Raw genomic sequence first — 19,678 nt, forward strand, 5'->3', positions numbered from 1 at the left:
CACTTACAGAAACATGTTTTCACAGCTTAAATGCATTCACCCCTACTGAACCTCAGATCTCTGTTTAGGATTTGACATGTCTTCAGGAGATCTTCAGGACCGACACAGGAATATATGTGAACTAAGCAGTGACAGGAAGAAAAAAAAGCCACTCCTGGAAATTAAAAAATAACTGAATTTAGATCAAACACATGAAAAGTCTGGCTTTTGCCCTAGAAGGTTAATCGCTGTTTGGAATTTTTTGCTGTGGGAGATTCCTTGTGTAATTGTTGAAAGGCGAGATCAAAACCCAACATCATCTTTTGAGTGCCAGTGTCATGCCTGGATAAAAACAAGCTGGATCAGCCCTAACAATATTTGCCCCCAGACATGCTGCTGAAGCTCTGACTACATTTGGGATAGGAAGGAATTTCCTCATGTGGTGAATTGGCAAAACTTTGGGGTTTGTCTTGTTCTTGTGCATTGCTCAAGGACCATTTTTTGGAGTCTTGTTTCACATTCTTTGACTTTCTGCAACCTTGTGATCAGAGCTGAATATTTGGCTTTTCCCACCACTGAGCCCTGCTTTGTTTCTAAAGGTTTCTGCTGCTTTACCAAACAGTTATGGATGGATCTCATTTTTCTGCATTACAAAGATTACTCTAGCAATGGCAAAAATAATCTACATTGTTGCTTACCTGGAAATAAGATACAGGGAAAGGTAAAAGGGCAAAGGGAATAAAGAGCTGCACAGTCAGCTACAACCTTCAACTTTCATTCTCTGGAAAATGAATGAATTGCAGGATGCTCTAGTGTACAGAATGGTCAAAGTGCTCGTTGTGTTGGCACGGCACTACAGGTAAGGAGCAACCTCTCTGCTTTCATGTGTGACTAAATCATTGGCAGGCCTAGTATGAAACAAAGGAAATATTTACTAAACCTCACAGTTAATGACAAAATTCCTTTATTAGTCTCTTGCTCTTATATATATGAAAATGGTCTGCAGGTCTGATAGATACTTAACAGCACACTTGATTACTCCTGCTGTTTTAGGCACGTTAGTTACAGATCTTTATGAGCAACCCTTTTGGTTTCTTTTGGTGTTCTTAACAACCTTTGTATACTTGAGCTTTGTTCGAAGCCAATGTGAGGCTTTGCACTGGACTTGCTGAGAGTGACCTGTGATTTAGGTCAAGTAGGGCCAACAGCTCGATCCAGCCACAGCTACTCAAGCCCATGTTTCTCTAGCTGTTTTTTTCTGTTCTGCAAAAATACTCTTGTTTTAAAGAGAAGTCCCTGGGTTGTTATATACCTCTTTCACAAAAACCTGTGGTTTGAAACCTACCAAAGCCACACAGCTATGTAAAGCTTGTCTTGTGAGCACGTGAGCATGTGAGAAAAGTGAAAATCGGAGCACAAAGAAAAGAGTAAATTGAATCATTCTTCCCAAAGCAATATTAACTTCAGCATGTTACAATAGTAAGCAATGTTTACATTAGTTCAATATCTAATTCCATTAGCTACAGTTACACTGGTCCATTCTGAGGGGTGCTGGGGGATTTTCCCAGATAGAGCACTGCTGTCATCCCTTCCCCTATTGCCTTGGCAGCGCATGTTTGAGTTTAAGATCAACTCTGTTGTTCATGGGCTGCCCCATGGATCAGAGGCTGATGAGGATGCTGGTGCAGGACAGTAGCCCCCGCACACATCCAACAGGCATGACCAGAACTGTGTGACCAACAAAGTGCTCATTGCTGCTGTCAACTCCAGCATCACCCGGCACACAAAGCTTAAAGGGTTCTTTGACAGGCCTCAGATCACACTGAAATCCTTTCACTTAGCTCTGCTTTGCCCCTGTCCTGCTGCTGCTGAAGTCCATAGCACAAGTGCTCTGCCCTCAGTTGTGCTGGAGTATGTGTCCTGCTTGGTCAAAAAAAGGAGTAAGCTGTGATGGTGCATAAAAGGCAAGTGGAAAGGTAGGAACTATGGCTCCTTTCATGGTTTTATTATTGTTCATCCTTTATCATAATTGTTGTTTCACTGTTAATTGCTGTTCATCTGAGGAATGCACATGGAGCATGTTTCCTATTTGGAACTGACAGAGAGGGAGCATCTCACAAAACCCCTGAGGATTTTTGAGATCACAAACCTTAGAAAGATAACAAAATTAGCACACATAATTCGCCTTCATTTTCTTTATGCCTGCAGACAAGGTTAGCAGCAAGCCTTGTTTCTGAGTTTGTTTTGTCTCCTCAACCAAAAAATCCAGAACATTAAGTGTTAGGTCTGATTTATTATTGTATATCTTGTTTTTCCTATGGAAAAGGTGGAAAAATTAGAAACAAATTACATGAAAACATCATAAATTACAAAAGTTGAATACTGAGAGAAATTAATAAAAACTTTTTTTTTTTTGGTTTCCTTCATCATTATCTAAAAGTGAGACCTGAAGACTGTCCCTAACTGACTCCTTTTTAATACACCTTCCCTCTAACTTGAATTGGGGGGAGGGTTTAAGCAGTTCCCTTGTGAGGTGAACGATGAAGCCCAAGCTTGATGGAACTGCACAGTGTGGTCTCTGAGTGTGGTCTGCAATAGAGCTGTCTGTTCTCAGATGAATTCTTCTTGAGTTACAGTAACTCAAGCAATTCTGACTGTCTCCTAGATACTAGCTCTCATCTATTCCTGGAATTAAATTCTAGACTAGTAGCACACATTTTAATAGCAAAATATCTATTCAATCTCCATTTCTTCATTCTCATAAAGAAATGTTAATTTCTCTAATTTCTGTCCATTTTTCCCATGCACCCCCTGGTTCTTCCACATGTTTCAACTTGTTACAGAGGCGCTTCTGTGACCTACTCATGGGAAGAGGCAGGCATCATCTGGATGCTTCAGAGGATCATCTTGTAAGTAGCTTGTCTTTATTGTCTCATGGTATGAGCATGAGTCCCTGTCCTTGTTAACCTGGTTGATTCAAAAGGTAGGAATGGGGTGCACAGGTATCAATGGGTTATCCCTAGGGCTGAAGAATGAGACTACCCATTACATACATTTGAAAATCTCAGTTACTTTTGTTCTCAGCAAAAGTTCCTAATTTTCTCAGCTCTTTCTGTATACTCAGCATAAAAGGATTGCATAATGGGCACAGTGACTCCCACAACTATTGTTTACATCTGTCAGCTAATCCTTTCTGTAAATCAGGCGGTGCCTACTGGGTTGGGCACTTGATTGGGATTAGAAACTCATTATTATGATGATGCATAATGCAGTGCTGCCTGGAGGCCTCAGCAGGATTTTGGCCACACTGTGCTAGGCAGCATGCAGACCTAGAGCTTGTAGCCTATTGTTAGAGCACCCTCACTCTAATTCTGGATTAGACCCCATTTCTTCTCATGGCCCTTGGGGTAAAACATCTAATCCTGTTCTGTTTCCATACCTTTTCAGGGGAGATGATAACTCTTTTCCTACCATCAGTCAATGTCTGTAACCACCTGCTTTTGGAGGAAAATGCCAGGATGATGTCACCCGAAGGCCGTAGGTAAATGCTGCAGCACAAGTGGAAACAGCGCTTTCCCTGTTTGAGTGCCTCTGCTATTCAGTGGAATGGTTTTTCAATGGGAATTTTAGCCTTTTCCAGCAGTGCTGCTGCACCCAGAGAATATGCAAGGAGAAAAGCACAGCAAGTCTTGAGTTTCACCAAGGCTGTTTACAGCTGCGCGTTGCTTGCCGAGCCGAGGGCTCAGTAAGTGGTGTTAAGAGTCTCCCTTCTCCCCTCTCAGAGCTGCACGTCTCCATCCTAGTGAGTGGCCCTTGTAGGGTAGCAGGCAGACTCTCCTCCTCCCTGTCCTTTCAGGCTCTAGTTGTTTCTGCTGCTGCTGTTACAGGTGCCAGCACACCCTGTTTGTACTCCATCTGTGCACTGACGCAGCCACACACCTGTGACTGCAGCTACGCCTGAGCCTGGTCTGTGCCTGCCCTTCACTCACTGGCACCTACTGCTCTACAGTGTCACTTAAGTGTGAGCCTTGACAGGGATACACTGTACTTATAGTTGCTGACTGGCCTTATAATTTCAGGTCAGGGTGAACTTGACTGGATTTTATCACCCCATAGAAGCTGCTTCTTGTTTGTCCTGGGTAGTTTGCTGAGGTGGCCATACAAATAGCTTGGGAAAACAGAGATGAGCTGTGTACAGGTGAACTTTTTGAGTGTTGTCCGCTACCCCATTTCTCTTGCTGGGAATACTGCTGGTCAGTGGGGCCACTCTGCAAAATGCTCCTAAGGAAGAACAAAGTTGTCTGAGACATCTTTCAAAGACAGGAGCAAGGCTGGTGCTTGCTGAGGAATTCTTGAACAGCTTCAGCTTCATCTCCCTCCTTTTTAAGCCTAGAGTTCTTCTCTACAAGCTATAACAATGTGCTGACATTGTTACAGCCATCACAGGCTGGAGATGGCACACACAAAGTTATCCTATTGTAAACTTTTTTGTCTTATGGGAAATTGAGACTTAAACACTCACTTGGTCAGCACCTCTTTATTTGAGACTGACCCACCTGAATCACTTTCGATAAACTATCAGTAGTAGTCTCAACCTTAGTTAAGTTCATATCAGCTTAATTAAAGATCACTGGAGAGAGAACCCCTGTGAAATGTTCCCACAGTGTAGAAAGCTACACTGTGAGTGCTCCCCTGAGTAATCACCAGAGGCTCCTATCAGCAATGTAATCAGAAATGACTGAAGAGCTTAAGTTGAAACTTAGACATCAACACATGGCAAAGAAAAGGTGAGACAACAGCAACTGAGAACTAATCATATCCATTGTATTGTGAGAGTAACAGAAAAGTAAATAAAGAAGGCACTGTAAGGTGGTCTGAGACAGGTCTGTAGGAAACTGGGCTCCATTTGGTTTTTTTATACAATATGGTCAAGGTTTTTACATACTACTCCTATGCTATTATAGGCACAAGGTCAGTCAGTAAAAACCTTGTTAACCAAACCAAAGTTATATTTAAAGACTTTCTTTACCTATTGCATTCTAGCTCCTTCCTTTAGTAGCTTTTGAGGATGTGGTACCACGTGAATGAAGCTGGATATGAGAAGCTGGAAAAAGACAGCAGGGAGAAGAAAGCGTGTAGGGTCAGCATGGAGTTTACTTCTTGCTTGTTCTTCTTCACTTGTGAGTTAATGGTACTGTCCACAGTGGTATGGACTATACCAAGTCACCTTTGGGGACCAAAATGCATTTGATAGATACATCTTCTATAGTTTTTGTTTTGTCTTCACAAATTAGTGTTTATAGAAACTAACCAGAGATTTGATTAGTGCGTTGCTCCTGTGGGATGCAGACTTTAGGGTTTAGGCAATGTTCTATGGCTAACAAGAGCCAACATGTTATACCTGAGTCATTCCCCTGGGTGAAACATGCCCTGGACTGATGATGACAGGAGCCAGCCGAACATCCTCACAGCAGATGACAAGTGTTGACATAAGGGCAGTCATCTCCCACTGTGTCTAACCAAGCGGAACTTGCAGTGGAAGAGCCACTGAGGTGACTGATCTTAACATTTATCCTAGTGGTGATATCAGGCTGCCAATGAGATTAGAAGGATGACACTTAATGTAGTCTTCTGGCAGTGGGGCAAGACTTATATTCTTAGCATAAGCTGCTTAGGAAAAGCTTATTTTACTTAGCACTTATCACTTGTTACTGATGATTTATTACATTGATAGCCATTCCCCAAAAATATTTTAATGGCCTTACCTGTTTCATACATAAACATACTTCCTTCAACACCGAACGTATTTTGAGAGAACAAGACTGTAGACAAACTGTTAGACCTGTTTAGTTATTCTGGCATAAACTTAGTGAAGCTTCCTTTTTGACCAACAAAACAGGGCTTAATGTGCTTTCTGAGTCACTGTGTTTCTTCCTTGTGGAAGCCATATCCAGCATGTGGTGACCACAGATCTGTAGACCTTACTCAGGAGAAGCTGACATTGAGCCTAGCAGGATCTCTGGCTTGAGCAAGAAATGCCAGATTTGATCATGTATGGTAAAACACATTGCATTTCCTCAAGTATTTCTTTGGTCCACTCCTTTCCCTTCCAGATGAGCCAAGCCAGACACATTCCTTATAGCTGAAATAGTCCTTTTTGCCTCTTTTTTTTCCCCCACAAGCTTCTCAGGTATACAAAAAGATAATGCAGTGTACAGCATTGTCACCTAACGGTGACTGTAATGTGCACCGTGCAGAAGAGTCTCAGGGAGTTGTACAATGAAATTCTACAATAATCTTACTAACAAAGGGCAATTAAGAGCAGCAGTTAACCTATATTTTTCTATCCTACTTTAGGTGTCAACTTACACCCAGGATTTCAAATACTAGTTGGAAGTGCATCGCATTGTCCAGAGGCATAATTACAGAGAGCTGTAGTTGTCTTTATCACAAAGTTTTAATTAGCAGGACACATTAAATAACCAGCTGATACAGATCTTAATGAATCATTTATAGGCCTACATCTAAGACAATTATATATGTAGCTGGTCATACATAATCATTCACATACTTCTGGGCTTATGTGAAATGGAATATGCATCGCCCCCATGTGATGTAAAGGTGAAAGGGACAGGATAAAACTGGGGCAACAGCTAACTTTAACCAAACAGCTTACTTTAACCAAACAGCTTGTGCCTGCACCATTGTTGAAAAGACTAGGGAGGAAATATGAATAGTTGGCTTCAAAAGAAATCCATCTTGAGGAAAAGCCGGAGCTCTGGGTTCCTGAATTGTTGACTGGTTTGGGTTTTATGTTTTAAACCGAAGTGGTTGTCCCACATGGACATTTTATGTAGTGCTGTTCAGGAATGAGGACAGATGCACACTAGGCTGAGAACAGGGTTTCTGGGACAGAGCTGAGACTCTGGCATCTGCAAGCCATGTCATGCCACTCTCGCTGTGGCTCCCTAACATCCTAGCCTCCCCTAGATGTGTCCCTTTTTTCTCCAGCACTGCCTGCCCAGAAGCATGGAGAAGCTCCTCCAGAGCAACCACTGCAGACCCCCAGCAGCCAGATCTTTGCTCCACCAGGGATGTTCCCAGCTCTCTGGTTCTACCAGCTTTCTTGCTGCTTAGTATGTCTAGATGAAAAAGTTGGAAACATGCCCAAACATCCAATTGCTCTGGGAATAATTTTTGCTCTGAGCACTGTTTCAGGGCCAGATTTTCATGGCATTTGTTTGTGACTGCTCCTTGATAATTAAAAAGAAGTATACGTCGTCTGTTTGGCCAAGTGAAGGGGCCATGGGAGCAGCTGGCTGTGAAAGCGCATTTATTGTCACTGCTGATTTCTGCAGAGCTCAGTCAGAGTATGCACACGGCATGATGGAAGACATGGAAACAAATCAGTTGTGGTGCAAAAGGTGTAACACATGCCTCTTCCTCCCCTTTGCCTAGAAGATGCAGCTGGTCACAGGCAGGCTGCTCTCCTTAATCACTGCCGTTGGCAGGACAGTCCAACTGACATAGCGTCACTTGTGAAACTTGTTTTTAGGGGAAGCCTGCCAGGCTCCAGGATGCATACATTGGGCATGGTGCCAGTCCTGGATATTTCAGAAAGTTTATCCCTCCCATCTACTGTGCTGACCTCTATCATGTACTTGCTTCTGCCTCTCCCTGCCCCATGGGCTCTCCTGGTATCCACCTCAGGTCCTTGCACAGTTTTGAGCTGCTTGTTTCTTCTCCTGTTTTTTTAACAGGTAGTACTTTAATGACAGATTGGAGGTAATGCAACATGCCCAAAACCACCCCCCAAAACCCCCCCAAACTTAGCGCATCAAATAGATGTATTTGTCCATGGTCTTTCTTGCCATATCTGACTTGGCTTACTCTTCGTATTTGGAACTCCAGTTGGAGCAAAGCCTGTGTTTATCAGATTGCAAAGCAAAACCTAGCAATAAACAAACCATTGCAAATGAATACTTGAAAAGATTAAGAGAAAAGTATTACTAACCCATGCAATATTGTAATCCAAAGTACTTTAAAAGTATCATTGAATAATTTTCTCAGTTATCCATAGAGTCTGCTGTTAACAGGTTTCCCTGGTTTCCTAGCATCAGAGGAACTCTGCTGATCTCTGCAAAACTTCTTTCAGCTTAAGTACAGAGTTCTCCTTAAAATTAGAGGGCTTTTAAGAGTTAATATGTTAATCTCCTGATGTACCACAGCAGGCGTCTGGAATTGATCTTTCTAGACTGTTTACACTGTGCTTCCTTTCAGGGTGGTTAGAAGCAAGGGAGCACTTGTGGCAAGAACTGATGTGGTGTAGGGTTTGACAGCATCTTTCCACACCTAGTTGTTGCTTTTGTGGAGGAGGGAGGAGCAGAGGCTTCCAGTATTGCTCTCAGTATGGCTTCTCAGCTTCTTCCTGTCAGGGGAGGAGGCTGTCACAGAGCAGGGTGTGATCCCATGCTCAGTTTTCCCCAACACATCCAAGGTGGCAGAGGTTTCCTTTCCTGCCTTCTCCTGGAAGAAAATAAGAAACCTGATAAAAGAGGTTTACTTTCTCTCTCTGAGGCATAATATAGTTAGTACGAGCTTCAACCCTCTGAGCCTAGGGGCACCTATACCAGAGAAGCATGACACGTGCTCCATCCAACAGGGCAGCCACTGGGAATGCTCTCGGCACCATGTCTGAGGGCAGCCTACGTGCTGAAGCTGATGGTCACTCTGGACTGATGGCTGTAATAACTTTGTGCTTTATGGCTGTCGCTGTTTTTATCCTCCCAGTTCCCCTGGGAGGTAGGGAAGTGCTGTTAGTCATTTTATAGGGAGAAATTGAGCCATGGTGTGATGAGGCCACACGGAGTCAGCAGCAGAGACACTCTGCCATCAGACCCTCCTCTCCTTCCTTATCAGCTCTGCCTGATCCATGTGCACAAGTAAGATTTGTGGAAATGGCTCCTGAGTGACTATGAAGAGTGGGAAGGAGCCAGGGAAATGCAGGAGTAATGCCTGCTCCTGACACCAAAACTAGGCTGCCTGAAAGCCCTCAGTACACTGAAAGATGACAGGTTTGCTCCAGTGCCATGTTTTCAGTAGAGCAGATTTTTTGCCAGTTCTCGTTAGACTTTCAGTATTGGTTTTCCAGCCACCGCCAACTCTGTCTGGGCACAGGTCCATGTTTACTCGAGCTCCACAGCCAGAAATATGGTGAGCTCTGGTTCATGCTAGTGTGTGGTTGTGCTGAATGCATCAAAATGCGTCATCAAGAGTCACCAGCAACATAAAGTACGAGCCGTGGCATGGAAATCAGAGAGTATATAACACAACACTGAGGAGAGTAACAGCTCTGGAAGCCAGAAACTCATTTAAAACACTGAATTTTAAAAACACTTTATCAGAAGGCCAGATCCTGAAGTAAAATGCTTTGCTTTCTTTTTTTTTTTTTTAATGTCATGTTTTGATTTCTGAGCTGGATCAGAAGCACAGTTTATTTTACAAGAGCCAGTGGTACCAATTACAGCCTGAGTCTTTCAAAGCAGCACACAGGACTCAACTACACATCTTCCATTAATTATCTCTTGGCCAAGTTAACACTGCACAAGTAATATGTCACAAGCTCATTTTCTGTCATTAAATTCAGCAGATGTGATCTTGATCCTTTCTGGGAGCACACCTTCTCAGTAAGAAGATGCTGTTTTATTGCAGGCATTTTTTGAAGAATGCCATTTTAATGTCAGGTTATGCTGAAGAAGAGTCCAGCTCCTGCTTTTTCAGACCTCCTGAAGCGGGAAGGAACTAACAGCCTGCGCTAGACCTCTTACCAGTGCAGAGCCTGGACTAAATGTGTCTTTGTTGACCTTCTCCTCCTCTTGGTACAGCAAAGAAATTACCTCAGTTTCAAAAAAGCTGACATGTAGGTACAGCTGGTACATATTAGCACTTCAGTTGTATATTGCTGGAATACAAATAATTTGCCAGCTGTGATTTTACTTGCTTGACTCCTTGATGCATGTGCTTAAAAAGTTCTGGGAGCAAGTACTCTGGATTTCAAATCCAGCATTTTGGCCTCCATGATGAGGCAGCTTTGCCCTGGGAAAGGGGGTCCTCTGCCCCTACAACCGTGGCCTGGGATCAGACTACTGAACTAGGGCTTGCCACTGTTTTCCACCTTCAGAAACTGTTTCAGGTTTTTATGCTCCCGTTCCCTCTCCCATCCTTCCATATAAACTTCAGGGGCCAAAAGGCACCTATATCCAGTGCCCACCTCTATGCATTAAAACCCAGCAATGCATTAACTGTCATGACAATTTATGCAGCAGCTTGTTCTGCCACAAGTTTTTTCTGAGAAGGAAAAATAAAAATTGCTCAGTTTGGAATTAACCCATAACATCTGTGGGTATTTTTTAAACACACATTTTGAAAAGAAAAGGTGGAAGAAACCAACCACTGGTGTTTGCCATATCCTTGTCTTACCCTTCACCAAAAGCAGTGCTGACAGAGCACAGTGTCCAACAGGAGAGTACATCGCTCAGTCCATCTGGCTGTCCAGTGCCTCTGAAGACAACAGCTGGCCTGAAAATGGGAAGGAGGTAACATGCTGGGTGAAGGTGTCTAGATAATAAATTAGCCCCCAAAAAACTGACAACAATATAAGAAAGAAGTTACTGTCCAAAAATATAAGATAAAGGGCTGAGGATTGTGCCAGGTTAAGCAGCCTCTTCTGTGGGTAATTATCAGTAGGCATCAGCAGCAGGACAGCAGGTTTTCTACCAGCTCCTGGGAGGTCCTCCAGCAGGATGGACATAGAGACTGTGAGGCAGTGAGAAGCACCTGAGCCTCAGCATTTTGGAGGTCATTGTACCTGTGTGGGTTTGTCCTGACAGACACCAGCTGGAGAATGTGCCACATGACTCAGATGGGGTCTGCAATCCTGTTGGGATGCTATGCTAATTTAGGCAGTATTAATGGAATGCTGCAGTTAGAATTTCTTTATGTGAATACCAGTGGGTTTATTTTTATTATTATTTTTTATTATTTTATATAATAAAATATATTTTATTAGTTTTTATTATTATTATAATTGTCACTGCTTGTGAAGAGTCTGCTTTTTCTTTTATAGCAGCTATTTTGAGACTAGGAAAAAGTTGACTTGGAAGACTTGCTCCTCTTGCTGTGCAGGCACTGAGCCAAGAAGAGCTGGATGCAGACGGAGCCCAGCTGAAGCCAGAGCAGCTGTAAGTGTGGAGTTTGCTCCTCTCCTGGAGTCACAGTAAGATCAGAGGTGGGATGGTGTGCCAGTGCCTGCAACTTAATTTCAACTGCTTGGTTATAAATATGCCCTGGACTGTTGTGTGTATCTATGTGGCACAGGGGCTCTGAAGCACCCCTCTGAATTGCTGTCACAGCGTGGAGGATCTCTACCCCCACATTCAGCCACAGCTACAGGCACAGAAAAACAACCAATCTGTTGGACCGACAAAGCTGTGGAGGCTAAAAGCTTCTGTTTCAAGGCTATCAAGGATACATATTGCACTTTGCTTCCTCCACATCCTAGAGAGCCTTTCCTAGAAGGGCTCTGTGACGTGTTGCAGCAGGTCTCTGGACCTGATTTCCCACAGGCATAAATGTCAGTGCAGGTGAGCAAAGGCTGATAATGTCTTAACCAAACCCACGGGTGAAGAAATAGCTACTTGACAGGAATGTCTTAAAGTGAAACACACTAAATATTCTGATGAGCTGAAACACTACAGCACTGGGAACTGCATACATTCGCAATGGACTGTATCCAGTGAAAATTAAAAGAAAGTCAAGATTTTGGGAATAAGAGGAAACTGTTTTTAAGATGATTTCTAATAAAATAAGGCTTGCACAGTCATATTATCTGTCTCTCTCTGTGCTGGCTTATACTCTCCCCATTCTCCACGGTAACTTTTGCCTCTATTAGGGTCTCTGTTGACTATCAAAGACAGCAATGATCCTATGAAGTCTGTAAATGCCAGCAGTGTATCTGGGGAGAGATTTGGGGAGATGCTGCCTGTGGACAGTCAGCATTCACACAGTTCCAAGTTCTGCTAGAGCCAGTGGCCATGGCCAACTGCCCTTCAGGTGCCCCAGCTGTTGGCTGATGTAAACTTCCAGTGATGGTTTTCGACCTTTTCCCAGGGGAATAACCTCTGGTTTTCTCTGCTTCCTTGTGAATAAGAGAATAATCTTCAAAGTCTAAGACATAGGTTGGCTTCCACAGATGTCTTCCAGGCTTATCTTAGTGTCTGCTTTAAGCCAGGAGAAGTATTGGCAGAGTCTGAGGCTGGCATGGTTTTGCCTGGCTCTCATGCTCTCGGGAAACCAGTTATCAGACAGAATTTTAATGGCTCTTATGGGTCATATGACAGACCAAGGATATCAGAGGGAATTCTTAAACAGACTTATTTCGAGCTTTACACAATGTTTTTTGCCTGCAGTAGAAATGTAAGCCCTTGCAAGCTGCAGAACAATTTGGTTGATGGATGCTCAGGGAAGATGGTGCTGGGAAAAGCTGTCTCTGTTGCTGGTTCTTTCCAAGGGTGGGTTTGCATTTTTTGCCTGTGAAGACAATGTGGCTCAAGGGTTGTGCTCCTGTCCTGTGAAAGAAAGGGCTGCACATCACACTACCCTTTGTCCTTCTGGATGGAGCCATCTCTGGATTTGTGGCTTAAAAGCTGAGTGCTGGCAAGGGGACAGAGGAAGGTCAATGATCATTGAAGGGATACGTAAGACAGTAGCTTAAGGTAAAGCTTCAGAGAACTCAGAGTTAGCATTAGGAGGGACAAGCAGTGATGTCTTATTGGCATATCTAATTAGAAATTGCTGGGAGCTACTGGACTGGACAGTCTCTTCAAATGCCAGCAACCCTGCGGGAGCTGGATGTAAATGTTGTAATTGATATAAAGATGGAAGCTGCTCCGCTACAAAGTGACATTTCAGATATTGTGGGAATGGATGATCTGAGCCATCCTCAATGAGATCTGTTTCCCTCAACTCTTTTGACTCCTGTCAGAGGTGCATGTTCAAGCTTTTCTCTGGGCAGATGGCTTCTGCAAATAGAACTGGCTTTGAAATATAAAGTTTTGCTGAATTCATTATATGCCTTCTGACTTCAAAGCTTTGTACTTTCCTCTTTAGCTTTAAATAGAGTCACTTGGCTGCTTTCAGGCCTGTTACTTTGGAGGCAGGTACTGCAGTGGATGTCACTGGTGAGGCACAGCAGCGGTGCTTATTTTGGGTGCACTGAGCAGTTGTATGCCTGCCTCACCTCCACCCACATCCAGCCAGGAGGTACATTATTCCTACAGTTAGATGGGTCTTAGGGAGTTCTCCCTGTCAGGGACTTTCCTGTTTTTCCCATTCCTCAAGGAAAGGGGTGGCTGCACTAGCCTGGCCCTGCACCTCCTGCTCTCCTAGGGTGCAGGGAGCTGTGCAAGGAGGAGGATGAGATGGAGTGGGGATGGTGTATGCAACAGGAATTGTTCTGCCCATCTAGGTGTAAGTTCTCTTCATTGAGGACTTCACAAGTAGTTTCATTCCAGGAAGGGAGGATTTTTATTAATTAATCTTTATAGAACCTTATATTGAACTGACCTGGAGCATGATGGTTTTCCACATCAGCTCAGCGAGTGGATACCAGTAGTCAGAAATTACTGTCAGTATAAAGCAGTCATTGTGACTTTGCTTTCATTGTATGCACTTCAACAGAAGTGATGGGGTTTGGGTGTCACATCTCGCTCACACTTTTAAGGAGTATTGGAGCAACTTAAAGGGACACAAGTGGGAGACCTTTCTCTTTGTATCTGCTTGCTACACAGAGAGAGGACATTTCAACTGCCAGAGGTTCTCTGGGGGAAAAAAGTTACTTTGGAGACTGAAATGTCCGCTTAGTCAAATTGTCCATATGCACAAAATGGGGGGGGGAAACGAGCACCCAAACTTCAAAGCAGCTGAACCATTCCTTTCCTTTGCCACAACTTTATATCAAAATTATTCAGGTTCAGTCTGAAAGTTTTAAATGCTCAAAGCCAAAATGTTTAGACACTACAAAATGTTTGCTTCACCCACAAACTACTTTTTTCATAATTTTCTTTTTCTTTTGGAACTAGCATCAAGCTGAAAGTCTATTATTCACCCTGCTCTGGTTGCCTATAGGATCTGGGTAAGTTGGAGACAAAACTCTCTAAACAGAATAGTGTTTAAGCAGAAAAATTAGGTTCTTCACCAGAACGTCCTCTCTCAGCAGCTGGATCCTTTATGGATGATCTAAAAGAGCAGTATATTACAGCTTTCTGCATTCCTCCATATACTTTTGAACTGAGAAGCTTTTGTGGCATTTTTGTCTTATCGGCAGCACATTATAAAAAATGTCAGCTCTTTCCAAACCTTTATTGTTCCATTGGAAGGATTATTCTTAATTTCAGCCCTAGAGCCAGTTTATGTGTGGTTTGATCTTCTGTTCTTCCTTTCATACAGATGCTATCAGCATGGACAGCAGAGCAGCCCTGTCACAGAGGATTAATGGCAGAGTGTGGTGTTGCTTCTGGAACAGTAATGTCATACCATATGAATAAACACCGAAATTGGGATAATTTTTCTAAATGTTTCAGCATTCTAAGTACTAGGTAATAACCCTGTCAGGAACAATATTCACTGCTGTCTCATCTGGCTGTGCTGGAATTAGTGGCAGTCTCTGGGGAAGAACACAGGTATGTCAGTGTTGGAAACACAGCATGTGGTTGTATTAGAGCAGAAAGCAAACAAATCTCTTGGTCACAGTACAGGGAGAGAAACTTAATACTGCTTGGAAAATCAGCACTGCTTTGAATAGAGCATTTTTCTTGGTTCCCTCATGAGAAGGATAATGCAAAAATGGGGGATAGATGTACAGATGTATATTTATTAGTATATCAGAGAAAATGTGTTGTAGAATTCAGCAGAAGATGAAAACCAGAGTCTGTGAAATCAAGAATTAGGGCAGGAACAAACAGCGGACAGTGAGGAAAGTCTTACTGAGTACTCTCTGCCTTAATACAAAATCAAGGAGGAGCAAAGCCTTGATGAAGGATGAGACTTCACCTCAAAAAAAAAAAAAAAAAAAAATAAAAATAATAATCAGGCATTACAGGGGTGAGGGGAGGCTGCTCAGCCATTTTTCTGATTTGTTAAACAATTTGCCTCGAGGTTTCCATGAGTGTTCATTTTTAGAGGCGCCAGCCAAAAGACGTTTGATGCTGAAAAAACTAAAAAAATCTAGCTCTTCCTAGCTGCCCCAAAGTCATTGCTTAGAGCATTTAAATTTTGGAAATGTCAGGTTGAGACACTTGCATAGAAAAAATAAATGCACAATTACACTGTTTATCCTATCTTCTCAAAAACATGTTGAGCTCTAGTCATCTTTGAAATAAAATCTTCCTCCACAACATATTGCTGCCCACTAGCATGTGTTACAGAGCATATTTAAGACTTCTTTGGAAGAAGCCAAGATCAGACACTGCCAGAAATCAGATATTCAATTAAACCATCTCATGCTTCAAGCCAGTATGACAGGGGTACCTCTTAATGAAAAAAAAAATTGCTGCTGTGGCAACAGCTGAGAATAAATTATTATGGAGAGAACTTCTACATTACCAATGTGGTCACTTGCATGGATGTAATGGTAGGATCTGAAAAGTACAGCCATGAATGTGGGCAATATTTTCCTTGAGCACTCTTCAGCCCCCAAACATGGTCTAGCCTGACCTGGGAAAATCAGAGGAGAGACAAAAAGTGGCTATATTGAGACGACAGCTTTGCAAAAAGAGGTTGTGTTCCAGCTATGGCTTTCCAAGAAACGGCTGTGTTGGGGCTTTGAGCATTGTTTTTGACAACAATGCAGATTTGTGCCTTCATTCCTGCTCCCCTTCTCCTCATCTGGCTATATCCACCTAGAAGGCTGACCCAGCACTGAGCTCTATCACAGAGTGGAGCTCATGCTCTCCTCTTCCCCTTTTGCTTTCTCCACACTACTTTTTCCACCACTTCAGCTCTGCTGCCATTTGTGGTGCAACCAGTGTCCCCAGTGTGGCTTGGGGATTACTGTGCTGGGGCAGGGACATACTGCAGGGAACAGAAGATCTTCTGTGCCTTCGGGTGGATGTGTGAAGCACTGGTTATTTTATTTGCCTTTGGATCTAACTTCCTTGGTTTAGCTATTGTCAAACAAATGAAAGGACTGACATTAGCTGCCTGGTTCCCATTAGCAAAGGCACTTTTAAATCCTGTCGCAATCACTTTGTTTTCTAACATGTAACTAAAGGCCTTTTTACACTTCTTTACATGACCTTCTGCAATTGGAGCCATGCAAACAGAAATCAAGCATATGCATCTTGCTGATATCAGTATTTTGAAACCCTTTCCAAATACTTCTGCCAGTGACTGCAGAAAAGCTTTTATACCAGTAAGAATGGGTATATTGGGCTTTCTTCCAGAAGCTGTGAGAGGGGCACAATATGTGCTGCTGGGATTATTTTACCAACTGAATAAATGTCATCTCTTTTCCAAATAAGAAACTTGGGCTAAGGCAGGAAAATTATTTCAGTGTTTAAATGCATTCTACACATCCTGAGCAGGAACTTGGTGCCTTCGTGGGGCAGGGATGCTTAGATACGTGTAGACAAAACACCGTCATATTTCTTAATGTCGCAGATTTTAACTGTCCAATACTGTGCATGCTTTTTCTTTGGATTAATTGTCTCTTTTAAACCGCAGCTGAGACCAAGGGGAATATGTGAGGCTTTTACAAAATCTCAGGCTGGACCTCTGATTTTAGGCCACATGATTGAAAATCTGAATCCTGGGCTTTTACCCCCACATCCCCTGTTGTTCTGGAGGATGATTGGGCTATACACTGTTTTGTTTAACGTGATGAGCTGTTGCAACCAAAAGCCTCATTGAGACACATGGTCCTTCTATCTGCTGGTATGTCACTGGGGCATTTTTCGTTCACAAAATGAGAATGTACTAGGAGCAACAAGTCTCCTCAAGAAACGCATCATGAGGCTTAAAGCATAGAGTACAGGGAAGGAAGGAATCACATTAAAATAAAGGCTTCTGCTTGTAATTAGGAGATTAGTTAAGTGCTGTGCTCTGCAGCTCTGGAAAAGCCATAGGTAGCAGCTGAAATGCCCTGGGAAGGACTAATAACCACCCTGGCACTTAGGAACCAGCCTGTATCAAGCTGTGAGTGTTCCCTGAAGTGCAATGTTGTGTGGATCCTGATGAGCTTGTCCTTCAAGACAACTACCATGCCAGCCTCGCTATGCTTGGTGAGGGTACCACAGATGTGCTGTACAGATGGTGACCCCAGGGAGTCCAGCTCCTACATGCTGATCTGGATGCCCGAGCCAATGGGGCTGCGCAGTGTGTGCAGCTTCCTGTGACTGCAGAGGCTGTGCAGCAAGCATAGCTCTTTTTAGAAGAAAATATCCATATAAACCTGTTCCTCTTCTTCCTCACTGTAGGACTTTGGAAAAGGCAGAATAGTGTCTACCATCCCTGTATTTCCACTCTTGGGCAGTGCAGGGTCATCACAGATGCTGATACTCCCAGCAGACACTGGTACCCACCACTTGAGGCAAGCCTGTGGCACGCAACTGCTCTCTGCTCACCAGTGGGCGAAGCACATCTGTCACACACCCCTGTTAAAAATGCAAGAGTTGGGGCATTATAAGAATGAAAGCAATGCACTTCTTTTTGAGCACGGTAAGTGTCTTCTGATTTTGGGGGTAGCTCCTCTAAAACGTTAATGGGCATTGACTGGTGATGACTGGGATGTGTAGAGGGAGGGTCGGAAGCAGACAGTTCCTCAACCACAAAGTAGCAAGTGGATTTGGACTGATTTTAGCACAGCATAGAACTAAGCTGGTTTCTTCTGAAGCTTTCCTAGAAAAACCTTGAATTCATTCTCCAGTTTGCCTCTTTGCTTGATGGAGTACAGAAGATGTTCTTTTGAGCTTGCATGGAGTTTGGGATTTTTCTTTCCCAGTGTCAGCAAACGGGACAGTGCTTTTCTTCCCAGACGATTTTTAATTTTTAAAGCTAATGAGTGCCTCACTTTGACAGAGTGTTAAACATTTAAATGCATCTTTTTCACATCTAACTCAGATGGCTCATCTGCAAAAGTAATCCCCAAAACAAACTGAAAACAGCTCTCTTTATATGCAGAAAACTTGGCCAAAATAACTTTTTTCCTTCTGTGATCAGAGCAGAAACTATGTAGTTTGGTTAATGCAATGGGGTTAGATATTTTTTTCTTTCTCCCTGTAACATAGCTTCAGTCAGTTGTCAGCCAAGAGATATGTTTGGATTTTTCATCCCCCTGTGGATTTGTGGGAACACACACTAGGAGACCAGATCAGCACTGTAATAGTGAGTGCATTGATCTAACACAGTGTTTATGTGGACTCCAGCCATCATTCATTTCTTCTCCGGCATCCAGGGGCCATAATGGATTGTTTTGTACAATAATCATGATAATACTTAGCTGTTGTCTAGCATTTGCAAGGCATTTTATGAAGAAGGTCAATATAATTATCTCCATTTTACAACTGGAAACTACAGGCTCAGAGACATGAAGTGATTTGTCCAGGTCCATAAGCACCACGAGCTGTGAGGATTCAGGGACTTCCTAAGACTAAACTGAAGTTAAGATGTGAGCCCAGCGGTAGGCAATGGGCTGTCGCAATCACCACAGAGCTGTGCTTAGGGGTAACAAACTTCAGGCATTGCGAGTCTGTGGAGAGCTTATCTCACTGCCTTAAACTCAGCTGAAGAAAAACACAGGATTAGTCTTTAACAGGGCCTAAACCATCTCTGCTTACAAGCTGGGCCTCACCTAGCTTGTACAGCTTATGTTCAGCAGCTACTTATGGGCACTTTCCTGCACACAAGCCCTGCCCACAGGGGACAGGAGGGAGGGCAAAGTGAGTCATTAGCCTTTCCTTTCCACAGTCCTTGTAACTACAGGATAAAACTGTGTGTGTGCTTAACCCACACCTCCTCGAGGCCCGGAGTAAACTCCTGTCCTTTATTTATAGTCTCCTTCAAGCATCCAGCAGCTCTCAAATGTGAGCTCTTGCCAGCCCATGTTTCAGGTACTGGAAATGTTATTTTACCTCTGCAACTGACATCAGCCTTGAGGTATTTCAAGATGTACAACAGGGAACTCTGAAAGGAGAAAAAGTTGTTTGTTTGGAAAGGTGTTTTGACAGGTTTCTAAATGAGATACAGGTCAGTTGAGAGCTTGTGATGTGAGGTAGAAACGGTTTCCAGCCCTTCTCACTGTTTCTGCAATGCTTGTTTCCCAGCCTTTAGGCATCTGCAAATGCAAGAAATACTTGAAATTACAACAATTGGAAGAGGCAGCTTGGTAGCTCATATTTGTTAAAGTACATTAAACTCCAGTAGGTAGCTGGTTGGATAAAGTGGATAAAGCATAATCCCTGTGTGTACCATAAATAGTTTGTCTATTCCCAGTAATGGGAGAGAAAGAGGGGGAGAGGATGGAGAAAAGTGAGGATTATGGGTTGATTAGAGGGAAAGATTTCCCACAAACATTTTATGATTTGCTTCTACCTTCACCATGTGTGAAAGTAGGAGTCTATAATAACTTTCCGATTCCTGAATACAC

At 43.1% G+C, this 19,678-nt stretch overlaps 1 long non-coding RNA gene across 1 annotated transcript; it reads left to right on the top strand.

Annotated features, from left to right (window-relative positions):
* Positions 1 to 1,199: 1,199 nt before the first annotated feature.
* On the top strand, positions 1,200 to 11,837 carry LOC116443567. The gene is made up of 4 exons (XR_004239985.1): positions 1,200 to 1,955; positions 2,823 to 2,888; positions 3,427 to 3,520; positions 11,105 to 11,837. It is a non-coding gene; the product is annotated as an uncharacterized LOC116443567 (long non-coding RNA).
* The last annotated feature ends 7,841 nt before the right edge of the window (positions 11,838 to 19,678 follow it).

Source organism: Corvus moneduloides, chromosome 4, assembly GCF_009650955.1.
Source record: "Corvus moneduloides isolate bCorMon1 chromosome 4, bCorMon1.pri, whole genome shotgun sequence".
Taxonomy (NCBI): Eukaryota; Metazoa; Chordata; class Aves; order Passeriformes; family Corvidae; genus Corvus; species Corvus moneduloides.